Here is a 21,364-nt window from a genome sequence, read left to right as displayed (position 1 = left end):
AATCTTTTCAACTTCATTTCATGACCAGCATGACCTCACACTTATTCATTGAGGCAAAGGTTCAAGGAGATCAAGGAACAGCCATTCGAGTTGCTTTGCTAAATCCAGACACTAGAGATGTTGTGCAGAGCGAGCCATGATCAACGGCTAAGTTGAATCTTGTCGTACTTGATGGTGATATTGAGGAAGTTGATTGGACAAGAGAACAATTGGAAAGCCACATAATGTTAGAAGGGTTTGACAGGAGAAAGCCTCATCTATCTGGTGATTTGCTAGTGACACTAGAAGGAGGGATGGGCACATTTGGCGATTTCACTTTTGCGCAGGATTCAAGTAGGACAAAGAGTGGCAAATACAAGCTTTTCCTTGTAGATTCTGTGCTGCAATGCAATGCGTATCTGTGGGGCCGTATTCGTGGCTTTCACCGTTGAGGATAGCTGTGGAGAGTGTGAGTCTTCAAAGCAACTGCTATTTGTCTAGTCTCTGTTTAAAACACATCATCTGAAACTATTACAGACAAGACAGCTAGTATCCAGAGCTGTATAGGCTAAAACCATCATTGGTGAGAGGCCGATACTTTTCTAGACTTAAAAGACAATGCAAGAAAATCAATTAGTCATTCTTATGCTACAGTACATGCCACTTAGCCAAAGAAAGATAATAGAAAGTTGGCCAAAATGAGCACTAAATACTTTTCGAGAGATCTCCTTCAAATCATTGGTATGGCTATCGAAATCATGAGCATCAACATGTAGGTTCCAGAGCCAAGTGGTAGTATTAGGGCCCTTAGCTATTGTTCTTGAGAAATGACCCGGGTTGGCCCATTCCTAACCTTTCAGCCCAAGCAATTTAACTTTGGATGAGATTTACAATGCTAAACTTGTTGCAAGTTTCTGCTTCTTATGCTTTCTATAGTTGCCAAGAAGCATTTCCCACTTCTACCAAGTGATTATGTATGGAGATTGGTCGAGTGGCGATGGGTGGACAGGCGCACAAACAATTGACAGGAGCCGCAATCGTCAAAGTACGAGATTTTGTCCAGAATATTTCCTTGGATCAATCAAGATTGAGAAATATAAAGTCTCGCCTTTTAGTTTGTTATGTTTTCTACTGTCGCAATAGTGCCTTAATACTAAATCTTTGTTTTCCTATACTTAGCTCTTGATGACTTATCTGAATTTCAGATGGTGGGTGGCGGAATCTCCGATGCTATGTGGAAATGTACTTTGGAGCATGCCATGTTTTGTGTGTGACATCCAGATTTTCGGGTTCTAATTTCGACTGGATAAATATGGCCGTTTTCGTCCATTTAAAGCGGGATTGTGAAATTGGGATACAAGTGGCTACATTGGTAGGAAAATACCAATTGGAACGATGAAATATTGAATGAAATTATGGGGATCAAATTGATTTGATTCAAGTGGGATTAAGGTTCAATTTGGGAAGAAAACCTAGCAAAATTCGTATGCCCATAAACCCAACTCTTTGAACTACCTAAATGCTTCTAGAAGGGGGCATATTTGTCAAAAATTGAAGAGTGGGAGACAGCTGGTGGTGGCCCACGTGTGGCTAACCTAAGAGAGAGAGAGTGAGAGAAAAGAAAGAAAAATTGGTTTTTCTTCCTCCCCTCTCTCTTCCGTCGAGCATCTCCATCTTCTTCCTCTTTTCTTTGGGGTTTCTTCTTCAGCAACAACCGAAGAAGCTGAAGTAGCAGCAGCAGCTCCGCCCGTCGCCGCCTCTCGCCGTCATCGTCTCAAGCCCGCAAGCACCGGAGCTGCTCGCGCACCCGAGCCCGCCGCCGTGCTGCCGTCCGCGCATCTCCGCCCCCTCTCCTCTCTCTGGTTCGAACAGAAACAGAAGCAGAACAGCAGCGCCGAGAGAAGAAAACCGGAGTTGTCGTCGCTACTCGCCCCACCCGTGTGCTCCGCCGCTCGCCGGTTGCCTCCACGCGCCTTGGTCGCTCTCTCGCCCGGCTCACTGTTCCAGAGCTGCTGTCCAGCTCCTGCCGCCTCTGTTCAGTCCCGTTCAGTCGCCTCCGGCAGCCGCTTGACCTCCTCTAGCCACCGTCGACCTCGCCGAAGCTCCGCCTCGCCCTCAGCCGCCTTTGGCTGCCTCAACCGACGCCGGAACCGCCCCCTTCCAGCAACGAATAGAGAAGACAGAAAATGGGTTTGACAGTGGGTTTTGGCCCGTTTTGGCCGCCTACCCGAGCCCGGATGCTCGGCCCGCTTTGAGGAAAGTCGGTCCTCGCGTCGAGCCCGTCGTTTTGTGTGAGTTTTACTCACTAATGCCTTCTTAGTGTGCTAATTATACTTAAAGGTTGATTAGTGTTAATTAAATATAATTATGTGGTTAGATTAGAATTAATTAGTGATTATTAGTTAATTGCTTTGCATATTAGTTGTGTGATTAGTGTAATTAGATAGAGAATTGCCTATAGTATTTATTGGATGCTTCTTGGGATTTTTCCCGTCCCTTATCGGGTGTTAATTAAGCAAATCGGGCCTAGGTGGAATTTTTAGGAATTAAATATTTATTTTCGAAATTTATTATTTAATTATTTATTTTCCGAAAATTCAACTGGGATGGCCAGTGACCGGAATATTATGCTGATGACCGTGGTGAAGTTCGTTTATTTAATTGGGCTTTATTTTGTCTAAATTGAATTTTTAGTATTTATTAATTAATTATTTTTCGGAAATTAAGATTGAGATGACCGACGACCGAAATCTCGTGCTGATTGTCGTGGCGTAGTTTGTTTATTTATTTGAGCTCTACGTTGCAAGGAATTAATTAAATTGTGATGTTTTAGGGATTTACCCTAATTTGATTTGGAATTGATTGAGATTAAAAGATTGATTGGTAGATGGCTGAATATGTTTATTTAGAATTTATAATGCTTTGATGAGTTGTAAAGTGGATGGAATCATGAGAGTGGATTGGAAATACTCTGAGCTATAACTGATGAGACACGGTATATAGACCTACGTGGTTCGGTGATTAGGACATCACTTTGCGAAAACGGCGCCTTAAAGAACGCACGTATCGGTCTAGTACATGCATTATTGTGGACCTACGTGGTTCGGTGATTGGGATATCATTGGCGAAAACGGCGCCTTAAAGAACGCATGTATCGGTCTAGTACTCATATTGTTATAGGCATGTATGGTTCGGTGATTTGAAATATCACTGGCGAAAACGGTGCCTTAAAGAACGCATACACTTGTCTATTAAATACATTGTTGTAGGCATGTGTGGTTCGGTGATTTGAGATATCACTGGCGAAAACGACGCCTTAAAGAACGCACACAATTGTCTATTGAGTACATGGTTATAGGCATGCGTGGTTCGGTGACTAAGGATGTCACTGGCGAAAACGGCGCCTTAAAGAATGCACGCAATTGTCTATTGAACAGATCATTATAGGCATGCGTGGTTCGGTGACTAAGGATGTCACTGGCGAAAACGGCGCCTTAAAGAACGCACGCAATTGTCTAGTGGATAAGTTACCTTGGTGAACTTGACGCCCGAGAGCATTGACCTAGAATGGTCCGTCTGACATGTAATCGACTAGCTCGATTGATCATTACTTTGATTTGATGTTGTGAATTGATTGACTGAATGGAAATGACCGTGAGTGGTCTTGTTGGCATATAATCGACTAAGTCGATTTGATCGATGCTTCGATCTGTGATGTGATTGCTTGGGTGCCTATTGAACTGTGCTAATATGCAGGTGGAATCTCGAGGCCAAGGTAAGTCCTCGACTCATGTTGTGCATAGGCAGCCCTAAGGTGTATTAGTTTACTAATCGGGTCTTAGGGGTAGAACTGCACGAGACGTTGTCTCGGCGGTTGTGAATAACCATTTCGGGACCTGGATGAGGAGCCTAAGGAGCATGAATCTGATGAGGAGACCCTGTTGAGGAACTCGAAGAGGAGTACGTGGAGGAGGACCCCAAGGATAACCCCGAGTATGACCCGGATGAGGACTGAGATCTCATCCTGTCTTGTCAGACCTTGTTTGTATGGGAAAAGATGTTAGACCAGAGTTGCGTATATATAGTATTGTAGAATACTATGAGATGCATGTAAAAAGATGTAGTTGTGAATTTTTAGTAAGAAAAATATGTGGCCTGCTTTTCTATCCCATTACTTTATTGTCTGGGGAATTATAATTGCTTCCGCATGTGCATATAAAAATGAAAGGGTTGGCGATACATAATCCTGGGATATCGCATTTTAAAATCGACCAAAAGTAAGGGATGTGTGCGTGCCTGAGGGTCGGGGCGTGACATTGTGTCTCTAATGACAAAGGTATGTTTACTATTTTGATGAAGGCTGATGCATTGGCATTCGTTTCAACTGGAACTATGAGCTCAAAGGACTCATCCTTAATGGACAACAGTGTGGACTCACTTTCCAGAGGTCAAAAGGTTAGAGGCTCAAAGTATTGCCGCAATCTGCCACATTCATGATTTTTGAGCATGCTTAAATCCAAAGAAACCAAAGCTTTCTAGCTTTAATCTAAGGATCAGACAAACAAAGAAAAATCACATTGATACGAAACGACATAAATTACTTAATATGGCATGCCTTAATGACAATTTGCAGCTTGTTTCATGTGTGAACTGTAGTAGAGAGAAAAATCTAGTGATCTTATCATTAGAAAGACTTCCTAGGCTCTTCCTTTCTACATAGATATTGCCAGTGCAATGATAGAGTATGACTTTCCTCTTGAATGCGAGAAAACTTTCTTTTTGAATCCGTTCTGCAGGTCTACCTTGAATCCCTGTCGAAAATTGCCTACCAGAATTGTGACCAAATCTCAGAATGTCATAACGAGATGTTGGACTCCCATGTGATCGCCGAGTTGCTTTAGCACTCTTCTAAACTGGCCACAGTATGTTTCCCATGATGCGGAGAATAGTGAGAACTGCCAACAATGTACAGTTTCTCATGGCATGAACTCCATGCCGATGACAGTTGTTTTGCTTTAATGACTTATCCTTTTCCAGTTCAAGGTGATATGCTTCTACCATGGAATGAACAGGACCTGATCTCGTCCCTCGTTCCGTTTTTATCCTAGAAACCATTTTCAGATTTATATAATGGAGAAAGATTTTGTGGGCTTTGCACCTGGAAGCTTTTAAGTGGGTATGGCGGCATTGCATGAACAAAATTCTAGGAAAGTCATCGTGATAGAACTATGCCTAATGGCGGACCAAATACATGTGGTTGGTTCAAGACCACTCCCGCTTCCAATAATTTTTTCCCCATGAGGTCTTGCGAGGAGCCAATAATTTTCTTTTTGTGCTCCATATTTGCGGGTTCGATAATGTGAAGTAGCAAATCATATTAAGCATGAATCTTCTCTGTGATTGGACAAAGTATGTGAAATCTTTGGGTCACTTCAAATTTCCATTAGGAGCTTGTAAAGTCTCATTTGTAGAGATTGGAAAATCTTTTTGCTTTTCGGGTAGGAGCCATTCTTGGGTTGTCCGATCTCTGCCCCATAATTTGAACGCATAGGACATTGGATACGAGCAAAATTAACCGTTGTTTAATCAATAGCCCCATTGTAAACTGATATTTGTGCATCATCTGCAAAAAAAAATACAAGTATTTGGTACGTCTAGTGATTGTATATTAATGGTATGGAGAAGATCAATAGGAAGAAGAATTCTTCATGACAAGGTTATCTTGAACAGTTCAATCCAATTAGGCAAATAGTGATCTTTACATGATTGCTTTTCACGGTTGAAACATGAGCAACGAAGAAGGTTTTAGGTTCGCTTCAGGGATTACTGTAGAACATGAAATGACAGTTAATGTACCGATGGTTAGGCACTTAGTGAGGATTATTTAGGACTACTCTTGCTTTATAAACAAAGAGCATGGTGGTTCCAAGCGGGCTATAAATGTCTGATGAAAGCTTAAAATCCTAATTTGTCATGGCTTATAGTTCGGTGCTAGCGTTGCTTACTGCACGTCATGCATTTTCCAGAGGCTTATCTCCAAATCGTTTTCTTTTTTCTTTTTGGTTTATAGTGTCAATTTGAACAGTGTAAATGGACCCAATTCCATCAAAGATCATGCAAACGTACATTAGTTGCATCATGCTAGCACAGCATTACGGGATGGGCAAAAAGTAACGTTACAAAGCCAAAGGCTATGTTGTGTCGTAGTCCACTATGGTTTCATCATATATATCGTATGGAACCACCATCAATCCATGATATTAGAGCAGGAGAAGACAAGAATTTTAGATTAAGAACATTAATGATTATCATGCCTGTTGCAATACATCAAGTTGCTAAACATTACGTTATCTATGTGGATTAGGTATTGCATGAAATTAATTAGCAAAAAAGAAGGTAATGACATGAAATACAATGACATCTTCACTGTCCTTAATGGAACAAAATCATCACGGTGGGGTTGCTTGCTTAGATACTGCGAGCTGAAGAATCGAGCCATTAAAGGAATATAATAGACACGGTATGGAGGTAGGTATGAAATGCAGGTTTAACAAGAAAAGATGATGATGATGATAATTACTATAAATAGGAATAAGAAAGCAAAAGCTGCCAATGATGGAGGTGACGTGTGCATGGAGAAAATATTATGGTTGATACTCTAAAAAACCCTAAATTGATACATGTGTGAAAAATTTATTCCAAACTATTTTTTTTTTTACTACTACAAACCCCAAACCGGTATACCTATAACAAATTTACCTCGATTGATCATGAAAAACCCTAAACTAGTACTTATCTCAAAACTAATTTATTCAACCGTCAAAAATCCTAAATTGGTATATTTATGACAAATATACCCTCCGTTAAATTGGATTAATACTACAAAATAAATCACAAAAATTATAAACTGTCACAAATGGAGAGTAAAATCCCAAATTGGTATACCAGTCAACTTTCACGTATTATTCAACTTAATAATTTAACAGTAAAATTTAACAGAAAATTAACAAAAGATAAATTTGTCACTAGTATATCAGTTTGGGGTGAGATGTAACAGTTTGGGGTTTTTGATGATCAAAAAATTAATTTGAAGTAAATTATTATACGTGTACTGATTTGATGTGACCTCCTTGAAATGCTTAAAAAGGCAAACCAAGATACCACATCTCATCAACCTGTGCTTTGAACTGGGTAAGAGAGAGCGGCACGACAGAGAGAGCAAGCAAGCAAGAAAGATGGCGACTGCGGTGTTGCATCATTCGATGTCCATTATTTTCTGAGTTGTGTGGTTGTGCTGAGCTCTCTTTTGCTCAGCTGCCTCTGCTCTTCTCCTGATGACACCACTCATAACACCATGCAAGTCAGCTCTCTCCTACCAGAGCCTTCTTGCAAACTCTCCCGCCCCCCTCAGCAAGGTCTCTCTCTCTCTCTCATCATTGATGAATCGGGCATGATGACGTACTTATCAAGAACTTTTCAATTTTGAGAATTGGAAATTATCCTACCAATTGCCGAGGAAAAAGAATGTGCACTTTGGTGTCAATCATGAGAATCGAAAGAACTATAGTCCATCTAAATTAGGAAGGAAGAAGGAAAAAAAACTTATGATTGGCTTTTTGACTCACCCCTAAAAGTAATCAGTTCTCCATGGTTCAAAAAGTGGATTGCGAAGTTTTTTTATTTACGAAAGATTTAAATCGAATGCTTGGTAGGAGGGTAAAGAGGATGCTAAATCAATTAACAAATCTTTTAATTAATTTGCTAATTTTATCTTGGCCAATGGGCCTTTTATCGCGCACTTACGTCTATAGTGGGACGGTTCCTACTTTCGGTAGTCAGCCTCAGTAAGCGAAGTTTGCTGCCCGTACACGTCGCAAAGCACTTGCTTCTTCCAATTTTCGTTTGTCATGCTAGGAAATTCAACGTTGACCGCACGGCCCGCAAAAGTCTGTCGCTAAATTCGCACGAAATAAATTCGTAGTGAAATCCCAGATTACATGTGCATCACGTCAGCAGGTTTAGAACATGCCTACCCTTCAGCATCAATTTCTGTGGCTCAAAAATGGATGATGAAAAAACGATACTTGCACATCCATGTTGGTTATGAAGTTGAATCACAAGTACAACGAAACTCAACTTATATTTAACTTTGGACTGTTTGCTGATGAATATGCGGGGGTACACACTGAGTACCTACGGTGATCATGGTTTCTATAGGTACTGAGTTGATCCGGTATGGTTCTTGTTTTGGTCCTTTTATTACGGAGACGCCCAAGTTTAGTGTGATCTCAATGTTATTCGATAGGTACATCCACGGACCGGCGATCTAGATAAGGAGTAATTATGGCAAAATATTCATGTGAGTAAACAGAAGCTTTCATTGGACAGATGCGGAAACACTTCAGCTAAATGCTTTCTTGGAGGAATCATACGACCCTTTTTAGCTAATATGATTTTCCAAAGCAATTTCACATGTGATGTTCCTACGTTACGCCCAAAAAGCTTTTCATAGTCAGTTTGAAAATAAATGAACAAAGAGCAGAGACAAGAAGAGAGAAACAGCTGCATGACCAATCGAATCACAAAGAAACTTTTCCCACTTATCTTGAAGAGATTATCATCGTCAAGGAAGACATCAGATGAAGATTCACTGCACTGCGTGACTAAACTCGTTTGACTAGGAAAAGAAATTAAGTTTTTTCAGGCTGCGGATGGAAACGGAACAAATTTGTCAGCATGAGACAAGAATGTGGTTAACTAGCTCGCATTGCTGAAGTGAAAGCTTAGAAAATGATCTTGGCCCTCAAAATCTTAACAGAGCAAGACCTATAACAAAGTTCAGGACTGCATCTGTCCGCTATATTTTAAGAATTTTGCTTCTACATTTTTGTGGGCAGGAGAAACTCCGGGGTGCTCGGCATTGACATGTGTCTACGGCGTACAGTGTGGAGACTCCTCGTATTCAGTCGGCTTCTTCGGAAAGGAGAAATTGACATTGACGTCCACAGAAGCGTTCGACAATTTTTCATTTGGTTGTGGCCAGAGCAACGGTGGCCTCTTCGGCGGGGCCACGCTACTGCTTGGACTAGGCCGAGACAAACTCTCTGTAGTGCAACAAACCAGGAGCAAGTACGGCAAGTATTTTTCGTATTGCCTACCATCGTCATCTAGCTCCACTGGACTCTTGACCTTTGGCAAAGGCTGAGTGTCTAGTTCCGTAGTATACACACCCTTTGGCTACAGTCTCGCGAGGTGGCAGTCTTTTATGGCATCAACATAGAAGGAATAAGCGTAGCGGGGACTAAACTATTGATCTCCTCGAGTATTTTCTAGAACGCCCCTAATATGATAGACTCGGGCACCGTGATCGCTCTCCACGCACCGCGTATCGTGCACTGTCCAGCGCTTTCAAAAAAATATTACAAAATATCGGACGGTACCCGCTCTTTCGATCCTACACACCTGCTATGACCTCAGCAAGTATTGCATGGTGGCAATACCAAAAGTCAGATTCTATTTTAGCTGTGGAACCTCAACTTGGACCCTTCAGGAGTACTGTATGTTGCGAGTGCCTCACAGTTCTGCCTGGCATTTGCTCGGATTGGGGAGTTGGACGTTCTGATACATGGGAATGCGCAGCAGCAGATTTTCGAGGTGGTGTACGATGTCGCTGCATTGAAGCTTGGGTTCGGTCCAAAGGGTTGTGCCTAAAAATGAGCTAGTGATGGGGAAAATCCCTACACTAGCTCTTGATGTTTACTGATATTTACGAAGGTATAGAGTAAGATTTTAGAATATTGATCCGCAGGCCAAAAGAATTTGGTGTACAGATTGTTGTTGTAAGCTGGGAATCTGGTTTGGCTTTCATATATATGTGCAGGTGCAATCAAGACTAACTAGTGGAAAAGCAAATAGAAGAAATTGAGTGACAGGAAGACACTGTTACAATCAATTTGATTGCTATGTAGGACACTGTTAATCATCAATATGATGAGCCACGCAGCTTTGAGATTTTACATAAATCAGAAAGCTGAAGCTTTGTGCCATCACTGCCCATTTCATTTCTCCACTCTGGTGTTGAACTATAGAGGGGCATCTATAGTTCATGGGCTTTTTTATAATTAATTCCGAGCGGCCTTTTAGGGTTAATGTTGTTAGTCTAACCCTATCCAATAGGGTTCGGATGGTTTAGTTGGGTCGGGTCTCTTGACCCAGTCCAAATCCCTTTTTTATTAACAATAAATAAATAAATATTAAACAAAGAACAAAAATCAATTAAAAATTAAAAACAATAAATAAAATAAATAATTAATTAATTATAAAAATTAAAAAGCAGTAAAATATTTTTAAAAAGGTTTTCAAGAACTTCTGAAAATCCCAAAAAATTCTTAAAAAATTAAATTAAAATTCATCGAAAATGTTAAAATTAATCTTTTAGGTTTTTTTCTCTGAGCAGTGAAAGTTTTTCAATTTAGAATTATACTCAAGGTTGATCAAGCCCTTAGGGCTCTACCTTAGGGTTTCAATTGTCCTTGGAGACAAATACCATTGATTGCACAATATTAAACGTTAATTTTGGCTTCCCTTTAGTCAAGCTAGGATTGGCATATATCTTTTCATTAGTGTTAAGACTTTGTTATCCATGTATTTAATGCTTTCTTTGGTTGCTCATGGCGCATTTGGTAACGTTTTTACTACGGGAACAATTTTTGAACAAAAAAAAATATATATTTTTTTGTTTTCGAGAACAATTTATGAGTATAAGAACACGCTTGGTAAGCGCACAAAATTTCTACTCCCGAGGAAAGAAATGTGTTTGGTAAAATTGTATAATTTTGTTGTTTCTTCTATTTTTTTAAATATTTTTATTATATTTTCTTTTTCTTTGCTCTCCTTCTTCCTCTTTGTGGTTGGTTGTCGGCGACTAGTGACCGGGCCGGGCGAGGTCTCGGCGAGCTCGCCGAGCCTCGCCGGCCGGGGGTGAGGGCTGGTGAGGCTCGGCGTTGCCTAGATATGGTGAGGTCAAGCCTCCCGGTGGCATGGCGAGCACCGCGAGGCTTGGCCTTGCCCGGATCCGGGTGAGGCTCGCGGCTGGCCGAGGCTCCTCCTCGCTTGGGTTGGGCAAGCGTGAGGCCTAGCCTTGCCATGCTGGCCTAGCCACGGCGAGGCTCGGGCCAACGAGCCTCACCATGGCGTGGCGTCTCTGGGGGTCGGTGACCCTCCAGCAAGGTCGCCGGCCCTTGTCTAGCCGGTTGCCGACGCCGACCATGACCAAGGCCGGCGATTGGCAAAAAAGAAAAAAAGAAAAAGAAGAAAAGAAAGAGAAGAAGAAAAGATAAGAGAGAGAAAAATTGTTTCTTGGAGTTGTTCCCCGGGGACAAGAAGTAACTTTTTTCTACTTCTTGTTTGTTCCAAATTTGTTCTCGGGAAAAAAAAAAAACACTTTTTGCCAAACATGGCCTAATTTTACGATAATGATTGTGCACCCGTGTGATTACCTCACATGTTAGTGAATAGGTATAAAATTAATCCAAATTGCCTGACAAAAATCTTTTAAAAATGAACAGGATTACGTACTAAAATGGCACTAATTGGTTAATTAGTATAATCAAGTTCCCGACCTTAAATTCTCTAGTTGTGTAGAAAGTGAGGTACACTCTCATACCTCACCTGATTTCTAGTTGATCCCAATAGGCTAGTAGCAACTCTTTATTACAAAATTCTTATGAATTCCCCAATGTCATGCAAGTATAGGTTTAGGAAAGCTCGTGCCTGATCATGAGCCATAGGCTCTTTTTTAAGCAATCCTTAAACATATGCCCTCACCCGAGGGGTAGGTTGTGGCAATTCTCCTGTTACTTTATTTGGGTTTTTAATCGACTACCAAAAATAAATTAGTGGTGACTCTTAATTGAAAGCCATTAATATGTTAAGAACTTGAACCTAAGTCGCGAATTGATATGAGCTTGGGAGAACCCAAATTAAATTTAGACTTAATATGCTGAACCCCTAGATGGTTCCACCCGCTTTGAGGTAAGGTCGCAATGATGTTTTCATGGGTCCATGTCTGAAAATACTCAGTCCCAAAGCCATATATTCTTTGAAAAATCTGTCATTCCCTTTAGCCAACATATATGCTGTTGTTGAAAGGAGTAGTGAACGAGGTAATCTGCACGAAACAAAACGTGAATCGGTGAAAGTGCACCGGCTGGAGCAAATAATATGGAGCAACCAAGTATAGAACAGCCGTAGTAAGTTGCTGCTGCTAACTTCTTGGTTCGAGTAATTTTTAACGTCGCTTTCTGTGACTCTTGTCTTCAAGCAAGAAAAAAGGATTTGAGGGGAACTCCTCCGTCCCGCATACGACAGACCCCAAGTACTTGCAGGTTGGACTTAGTAAACTTCACAGTCTGGGTGCATCTAAGCAACAAGAACGATTATCAGACTTGAGGACCATGAAAGCGCAATAAGGATTGTAAAAGTTCGTGAAAATGTTGAACGAGCTAAGTAATGAGTTCATTTGTATAGCTAAGATGAAGAAGTATCCGGAAGTAACCGCTGAATTCATTTTATAGTTTTCGATGATGGTCGACTTCTTCGGCACTAGCCTAGCCTCAAAGGTAACAACTAAGAGATCAAAGAGGAGAGACACTCCTTAGACAAAAATGTAAATGCTGCTATATTACAAAACCTAGCTTATACAGCTATAGAATGCAATAGACACCGCACTCGGCCTTGAAAACATCATACCAATTTTCCAGGTGACCGCAAAATACGAACCTGGGAATTATGTCCTGGACCCATTTATGACATCAAGCAATCCACGGCAATTCATCCATGAAATCCTATCCCTATCCCTGTCATTATACCCTCTCTCTCCCCATGTTCTCGCTAAGACGAAGAAGAAGATGAACATAAAAAAAGGGAAAAAAAAATCCTTGGATGGAAATGCCCCTAGCCACGACTTGAGACATGTGAGAGGCACATGTAAGCTTTGGCCCTTATTTGAGATTAGATTGATCAACTTCAAATGTAGTTTCAAACTCTACTATATCATCCATCCTATTAGCATGCCAGTTTCAGAATCTAAAGTTTTTGTTCTAACTTGTATAACTTGTCTCTTTTTTCAAATTGACATTTAACTCAACCGTTTGTGGTTTTTTAAAATCTTGTGGAACAATCTGATTTTTCGTAGATTCTTTAGACACCACGTATGTACTTTAGATAATACTTTTAGTATCAGAATTCCATACCCTATACCCTTTAACACCATCATCGTACCCAAGTAATATGCACTTCTTTGACTTGCTCTCAGATGTGAAGCCTGCACTACATAACATACTCCATGCTTTCTCTATAAGAGACTGATTAAGCCTCTCTACCACCCCCATTCCGCTGAAGTGAATAAGGCGTTGTTTTTCTACCTTACAATGCCATTGGTTGCATAGAATTGATCAATTTTGCTAAACAGAATTCTCCTCCGTTGTTCGTTTGCAAAACTTTAATTTTTCTATTAAACTGATTTTTCACCAAAGCTTTAAATTCGTGAAATTTTTCAAACACATCATCTTTCCTTTGCAAGAAATATATCCACACATATTTGGAATAATCATTAGTAAAAGACCCATAATACCTTGATTTTCCAAATGATGCTATAGGTGTAGGACGAAGACATCATTATGGATTAGATATAGAATTCCTTTAGCTCTCCCTTCTATAGATTCAAAAGATACCCAATTTTGTTTCCCATGTAAACAATGTTCACAAAATCCAAAACCCATAGAACAGCTTGGGATTTCATCCATTATCTTCTTTGAGGTAAGGGTCATCAACCCTTTCTCACCTAAATGACCCAATCTCCAATGCCATAACATCGAATGATCCTTTTCCATATGCTCTTAAATATAATTCTCACAATTGATTGTTGTGCTTTGTCACACCCTGATCCTCGGGTATATGCCCATCCCGGCTTGGTCGATTTAATAGCGACGTCTCAGGACACATCGCCGACTCTTTCATTTTAATACGCATGCAAAAGCAGATATAAAATCCCTAGACAATAAAACAATGGGATAGAAAAGTAAGGCCATATTTTTCAACCTATAAACAACCACACTTATATACAAGCACCCAAGTTGTACATATTACAAAACAAACAACCAGAGTCAGGTCCTACTAAAACCGGTTCCACAAACAGGGTTTGCGAACAAAGGTGGGGTTTCTAATCAATTATGGCCTTTCATCCTCCCCATCATCTCCTTCCACACTCCAGCTGGAGCCCATTACTGAGTACATCGGAGAGTCAGGATCATCTAGCTTGGGATCCTTTGCATCCACCATCGATCCACCCTTAGGATCTGTTGTACCCTTGCCAAAAGCAACATCCATCACATACAGAGGTATATCAGATTTTGGTACAGGGCCCTCCCTTCGTCTATCGTGATAATGGCGATACCACGCCCTGTATTGATAGGGCACCTTTTTGGGTAAACCCGCATCAACCCAGACCGTGGATTTCACCAGCACATATTCAAGTCCTTCAGGGTGCCCCTGTATCGGAATGTGGTAACCTTACTCTGTGAACTTCTTCGGTTGGCCAAAATGTTTACAAGGTGCTGCTATTATGGACTTGAAATGTTGTCCCATAACAAGGCGAGACTATGTCTCAGCGAGTTCTACTCCCTAAGACTCGACTAGGAAGAAAATACGCCCTGAGGGCTGCCTAAGCACAATCATGAGTCGAAGGACTTACCTTGGCCTTAGTTCTTTCCTACAAGTCAATTCAAATAAACATCCAATCAATCATAACAGTTTGATTCATTGATCAATCAATTCAGTCGATTCCATGTCATCGGACCATCACATGGTCAATTTACTCCATACTATATATAAGTCCGACCTCATCAAGGACTGCTCGCCCTTGAGCTGAAAGTAGATAGTAGCCTGCCTTAAAGGCTAATAAATAGTATACTAGTCCTTCTCTAAGATGGCATGTCGAGCCATCGAGCTGATGTTGTATACTAACAATGCTCACCAAAGCTATGCAAACCGTACTTGCTCTCCGAAGCTGTGCGAACCTTAATTACTCACCGAAGCTGTGTGAATCATAATGCTCACTGAAGCTGTGCGATACTTAGGGTATATTGTCACTCTAAGTTGAGGTATCAAGCTCGCAGGCCGATATAGTTTACCATTTAAACTAACAAATGATTTCTCAACTTTTATCATACTCGATAAAATACTTGTGTGTGGGTACACAGTTGGCCTTAGTTAAAATATAATAATTTCCTTTCCATAAATCCCACCATTTATATGTCCACTATAATATTTTTGGCGTTGTAAATTGACGCTCGATTATTTGAATTCAAATAAATTTAGGAATAAATTCCTAAAATGCAATTCATGCACAATCATCACTCATTTGAGCTCAATTAAATAAATAGATCACAACACAGTAATCAACATAAATCACCCGCTATCTCGGTCTAATTTTTGAAAAATAAATAATTAATTAAATAATTACGAAAATTATTTATTAAATGCCAATAATTCAAACTTAGGCTCGTAAAACCTAATTGGATGCCGAGATGGACCCAAAAAATTTCCGAATCACTCTAGATAAATACTAGAGCTTGTCTAGACCCTAATTACACTAGCTATCTACTTAACATACATTGGGAAATAATTAAATTCACTAATCTAATCTAACTATCCACATAAACCATACTTAACCTAAATTAATCGACCCTTAAGCGTTATTAACCTATTAAGCGAGGATTAGTGAATTAAACTCGTTCGATGATCCGATCGGATCAAACTGAAGGGGGTGCGACGAGGGACGATCCTCTCCAAGGTGGGCTTAGCTTTCGGGGTTGGGAAGTGGGCCAAAACGGGCCAAACCCTTGGCTGAAAACCCACTTCATTAGCTTTTGTTTGGGGTTGAAAGGCACCTGGGCTGGGGTTGAATGGGCGAGACAAGAACCGGTGGGGTTACAGTAGCATTCGGCGGACCTCACGGCAGCGACACGACAACTGATTGGCGATGCAAGGAGGTCTGACGGCCACAAGAGGGGATTATGGGACGCTGCTAGGTTGAGACGAAGGCTTGAGGGAGGCGAAGATGTAGCTGAGGCGGAGGGCATGTGTGGTGAGCGGATGGTGGCGTAAATGGGGCGACTCGGCGTCACGGCAATGTGCGGTGGCGACGGGCTGCTCAGCTGGTCTTCTCTAGCTTTGCTGGAGCTTCAAAGGGCACAATGAAGGGAGAGGAGGGGCGGTCAACTAGCTTGAGAGAGAAATGGAGGAGATGAGGGAACCGAGGGGGCCTACCAAGCCTTCAAAGCTATCTTCCATTCCCCTCCACCAACTGTGCTCCATGGACCAAATTCAGCCACCAAGGCTCTCTTCTAGAAGCTTGAGATGGTCCAAAAGTCGCGAGTGGTGGGGGCACACGAATTTGGCTTGGTTTCTCTTCAATTGGATACTCAATCCTTCTTGAATCAATCCAATTTGGCCTCTATAAATTCAACTGACACCTCACCGATCCAATTGGTATTTTTCCTCACCAATTGATCCCACTTGCATCCCAATTGCGCAATCAAAAATAGTCCCCGACATTTTCTGGTAAAAAAAGGTCACATGTCGACTTTTTCCTAAAAAGCCTCGATTTACAGAAAAATCTTCTAAGACTGAGTCGATATTCCTAAAATGATTTGTGATATGATAGAACTTTCAATTTCCGAAATCGGATTCAAATTCACGGTTAATTTTAATCCAGCGTGATTTTAATGTGACCTAAGTTATCAGATAGTTTTTAGAAATTTTTAATGCAAATGACCTGTGGTTAATTTTTTTTGACCCACAATGAACCCACTTAACACATTGGCGACTCTCGATTATTGTAGAAATCTTAATGATTCAAATACGGACACGGGGTACCAAAACGATAGAAAAATCAGTTTAGTGTTTGGCCGACGATAATTTTCCAATTTAGTGGAGTTACCCACGTTTAGCCACACATCTATGTTAAATCGACTTATTTTTGATCCATGATCGATTTTTAATTGTGCTATAATGACCTCTAAAAATGAGCACAGTCGAATAATCGATTCCTGGTCGAATTCTCAAGTCTATTACATTAAAATTCCTTAATGGCTTCCCCAGATAGTCTAGTTATTTCGAAAGTGATCATTTCTAAGAACAGCCCTATAGGCGCGTCGATAAAATGCTCGATCAATTTAATTGAAAGCAAAAATGAAAAATCCAGGACGTCACAACTTTTCTCCTCTTATAAAAATTTCGTCATCGAAATTTAAACCATTACAATACTTAAGCAAAAAGGTAGGGGTACAACTGTCTCATCGACTCTTTAGTTTCCCATGTTGCTCCTTCAGTATTGTGGTGTTGCCAGATCACTTTAACTAATGGAATGGTCTTTATACGCAAAACTTGCTTTTTTCTGTCCACGATCTGGACCGGGCTTTCAACGTATGACACTTGGTCATCCACGTCCAATTCTTCAAAAATAAGCACATGGATTGGGTCAGGCTCATATTTCCTTAACATCGACACGTGAAAGACATCGTGCACTTGCACTAATCTTGACGGCAACGCAAGACGATACACTAAGGTCCCAATTCTCTCTCTAGAATTTCGAATGGACCTACGTACTTTAGACTCAGTTTTCCTTTCTTGCCAAAGCGTGAAGTTCCCCTCATTGGTGACAACTTCAGAAAAATGTAATCACCAACTTGGAATTCCAATGGCCTCCGGCGCTTATCTGCGTAACTTTTCTATCTACTCCGAGCGGTCTTTAGTTTGCCTCTTATCACTGCAACGGTATCCACTGATTGCTGAACCAACTCTAGGCCTGTAATCTTTCTTTCCTCAACTTCATCTCAACATACTGGTGTTCTACACGCTCTGCCATACAACACTTCAAAATGAGCCATCTGAATGCTCTGCTGATAACTATTGTTGTAGGCAAATTCCACCATATGAAGTTGTTCTTCCCAACTTCATTTAAAATCTAGTACACAAGCTCGCAGCATATCCTCGAGAGTTTGAATTGTCCTCTCAGACTGGCCATCCGTCTAAGGATGATAGATCGTATTATATTGCAGCTTAGTACCTAAAGCACTTTGCAAGCTCTTCCAAAAGGCAACGGTAAATCTCACGTCTCAGTCTGAAGTTATCATTACCGGCACTTCATGCAAACGAACTACTTGACGTACGTACAAATCTGCGTGTCTATCCAAATTGAGGTCCTTTTGTACTACAATGAAGTGAGTTGACTTTGTCAATATGTCGACTACTACCCAAATCGAATCATTGCTTCTCTAACTCCTTGGTAGCCCGGTCACGAAATCCATAATGATATGCTCCCATTTCCACTTTGAGATCTCGAGAGGTTGCAGAAGTCCTCCCGGCTTGCAATGCTGAGCTTTAACCTGCTGACACGTCAAACACGTGGCGACATGCTAGGCGATATCCGTCTTCATACCCGACCACCAATAGTGTTGATGTAGATTATGATATATCTTGGTACTACCAGGATGAATGTTGTAACTGTTACGATGAGCTTCTGATAAGATATCCTCTCTGAGCTCCACATCGTCAAGTACAACCAAATGTCCTCGGAACCTTAGCGTTCCCTTATAAAAAATCTTAAAGTCAACTTTCCTTTTCTCGATGTCTTATTGTAGAATCTTTTGAACATCAGGGTCTGTCGGTTGGAGTAACTTGATTCGGATCTGGACATCCGGTTCAATTCTAAGGGTGGCCATGAGACTCGAAAGGTGGCTTACCTCAAATTTGAATACCGAATCTCGAGCTCTCTCGATTAGGTTCCACTCCTTAATCAATATATGAGCAACTGAAGACTTTCGACTCAAAGTATCAGTGACCTTATTCACCTTTCCTTGGTGATATATGATATCACAGTCATAGTTCTTTAGTAACTCCATCCATCGATGCTGTCTCATATTCAACTCCTTTTGAGAGAATAGGTACTTGAGACTTTGATGGTCTGTGAAGATTTGGAATATTTCTCCATACAAATAGTGTCTCCAAATCTTCAGGGTGAAAATAATTGCCGCGGGTTCTAAGTCATGCGTCGGATAATTCTATTCATGAGAACTCAACTAACAGGAGGCATATGCAACAACTCTGCCATGTTGCATCAGCACACAACCCAATCCTCTAAACGATGCATCACTATAGATTTCGAATCCTCGAGGACCAGATGGAATGGTTAGCACATGTGCGGTAGTTAGCTTTTGCTTCAACTCTTGAAAACTAAGCTCGCACTTGTCTGTCCACACAGTTTTTTCTTCTTTCTTCAAGAGTCTTATTAAAGGCAACACTAATGATGAGAACCCTTCCATGCATCGTTTGTAATAATCTGCCAAACCTAGAAAACTTCTGATAGCTGTCACGGTTGTTGGTCTTGGCTAGTTAATCATTGCTTCAATCTTGCTTAGGTCCACAAAGATTCCTTCGCTTGAAATCACATGTCCTAAGAAAGCAACATGAGTTAACCAAAACTCGCACTTGCTGAACTTGGCGTACAATTGATGGACTCTCGACGTCTGCAACACCAATCTCAGATGACTTTCATGCTCTTCATGACTTCTCGAATACACCAGAATATCATCGATGAGCACGATCACAAACTGATCTAGATATTCCTTGAATACTCGGTTCATCAAATCTATGAAGGCAGCTGGAGCATTCGTCAACCTGAATGACATCACTGTGAACTCATAATGACTATATTAAGTATGAAATGCTGACTTAGGAATGTCTTCTTTCCTGATCATCAACTAATGATATCTTGTTCTCAAGTCGATCTTCGAAAATATCAACGCTCCTTGCAACTAATTGAACATGTCATCAATCCTCAGGAGTGGATACTTGTTCTTGATTGTCACTTGATTGAGTTGCCGATAGTTGATGCACAGGCGCAACGAACTATCTTTCTTTTTTACAAACAGAATTGATGCTCCCCAAGGTAATGCACTAGAACGTATGAATCATTTATCCAATAACTCCTGCATCTGCACCTTTAATTCCTTCAACTAAGATAACGCCATCCTGTAAGGAGCCTTAGAAATTGGCTCTGTCCTAGGTGCTAGTTCGATTACGAACTCAATTTCTCTCTCTAGTGGTAATCCTGGCAATTCCTTCAAGAAAACATTTGGAAATTCTTGTACCATGGCGATATCTTTCATCTTCAGCTCCTCAACTGTCGTACCATGACAGTTGCCAGGTAACATTGGCAACCATTATCTAACAAACGAGTGGCCTCTGGCGACGAGATCAAGGTAATCGAGGGTCCTTCTCGATTCTCGACAAACTCAAAGCTCTCACCTTCTAACGGGTCAAACTGAATCGCCTTGCGATAGCAGTCCATCTTAGCTTGTTGCTTGGTGAGTCAGTCCATACCAATTATCAAATCAAAGTCATACATGGCTAGGACTAACAAGTCTATTTTCCCCCCTAACTCACCAATCGCTAACTTGCAACTAGAACAACCCAAAGTAGCTAATACTTTATCCCTCAACGGTGTAGATATACTAACTACTGACTCTAACAATATAGGACTTAATCCTATCAACTTAACATACTACTCGATAATAAAAGAATGGGTTGCTCCTAGGTCAAATAAAGCGTAAGCAGGATGGTCGTTCAACAGAACCATACCCGTGATCACGTCAGGCGCAGCCTCTGCCTGACCTTGTGTGATGGCATACACCGTGCCTTGAACTGGGGGTCTGAGCTGTCCTTCTTGTGGCGCATTATGAGGCGCATACCCTTTGATATGACCCATAAGTGGTAGCGACGGCAACTATGGTTGTCCTCTTGGTCTCTTAAGACAATCTCTAACTATGTGACCTGTTGGCCACATTCGAAACAAGGCCTTTTCTGTGAGGGCACGGGTTCGACCCATGTCGCCTTTCACAAAAGTGACACAATTCATTCCTACTTGGCATTGACTTGCCAATTCCACATTTCCTATTAGGCGAGACTTGAAATCTTCCTCCGATCATGGGCCTTTTCCCATGTTGGATTCCTTCTTTATGTGAGCTAAATCTTGACTTAAATGAGTTAGCTTGTTCATTCAAACTTCTCTCGAGCAACTGTGCTTGATGGTAAGCTTCTCGATAGTCAACCAGATCTAACAGCACCGACGGCTGTTTCAATTCTAGTCGAAAGCCATTTTTGAACTTCTGACTCTTCTCTTCAGGGTCCTTTATCAATCTCAAAGCATATTGAGAAAGCTCCACGAATTTGACCCCATACTGGTCGACATTCATCGTTCCCTAGCAGAGATGCTAGAACTCTTCCATCTTCTGCTCTCTTCCGTTCCTCAAGATATATTGTT

At 41.1% G+C, this 21,364-nt stretch overlaps 1 pseudogene; it reads left to right on the top strand.

The window, feature by feature from the left end:
- Positions 1 to 293: 293 nt before the first annotated feature.
- On the top strand, positions 294 to 9,690 carry LOC120292078 (annotated as a pseudogene).
- The last annotated feature ends 11,674 nt before the right edge of the window (positions 9,691 to 21,364 follow it).

This window comes from Eucalyptus grandis, chromosome 3 (assembly GCF_016545825.1).
Source record: "Eucalyptus grandis isolate ANBG69807.140 chromosome 3, ASM1654582v1, whole genome shotgun sequence".
NCBI lineage: Eukaryota > Viridiplantae > Streptophyta > Magnoliopsida > Myrtales > Myrtaceae > Eucalyptus > Eucalyptus grandis.
Note: the sequence above shows the minus strand (reverse complement) of the source record. Positions and strands in the feature narration are given on the sequence as shown.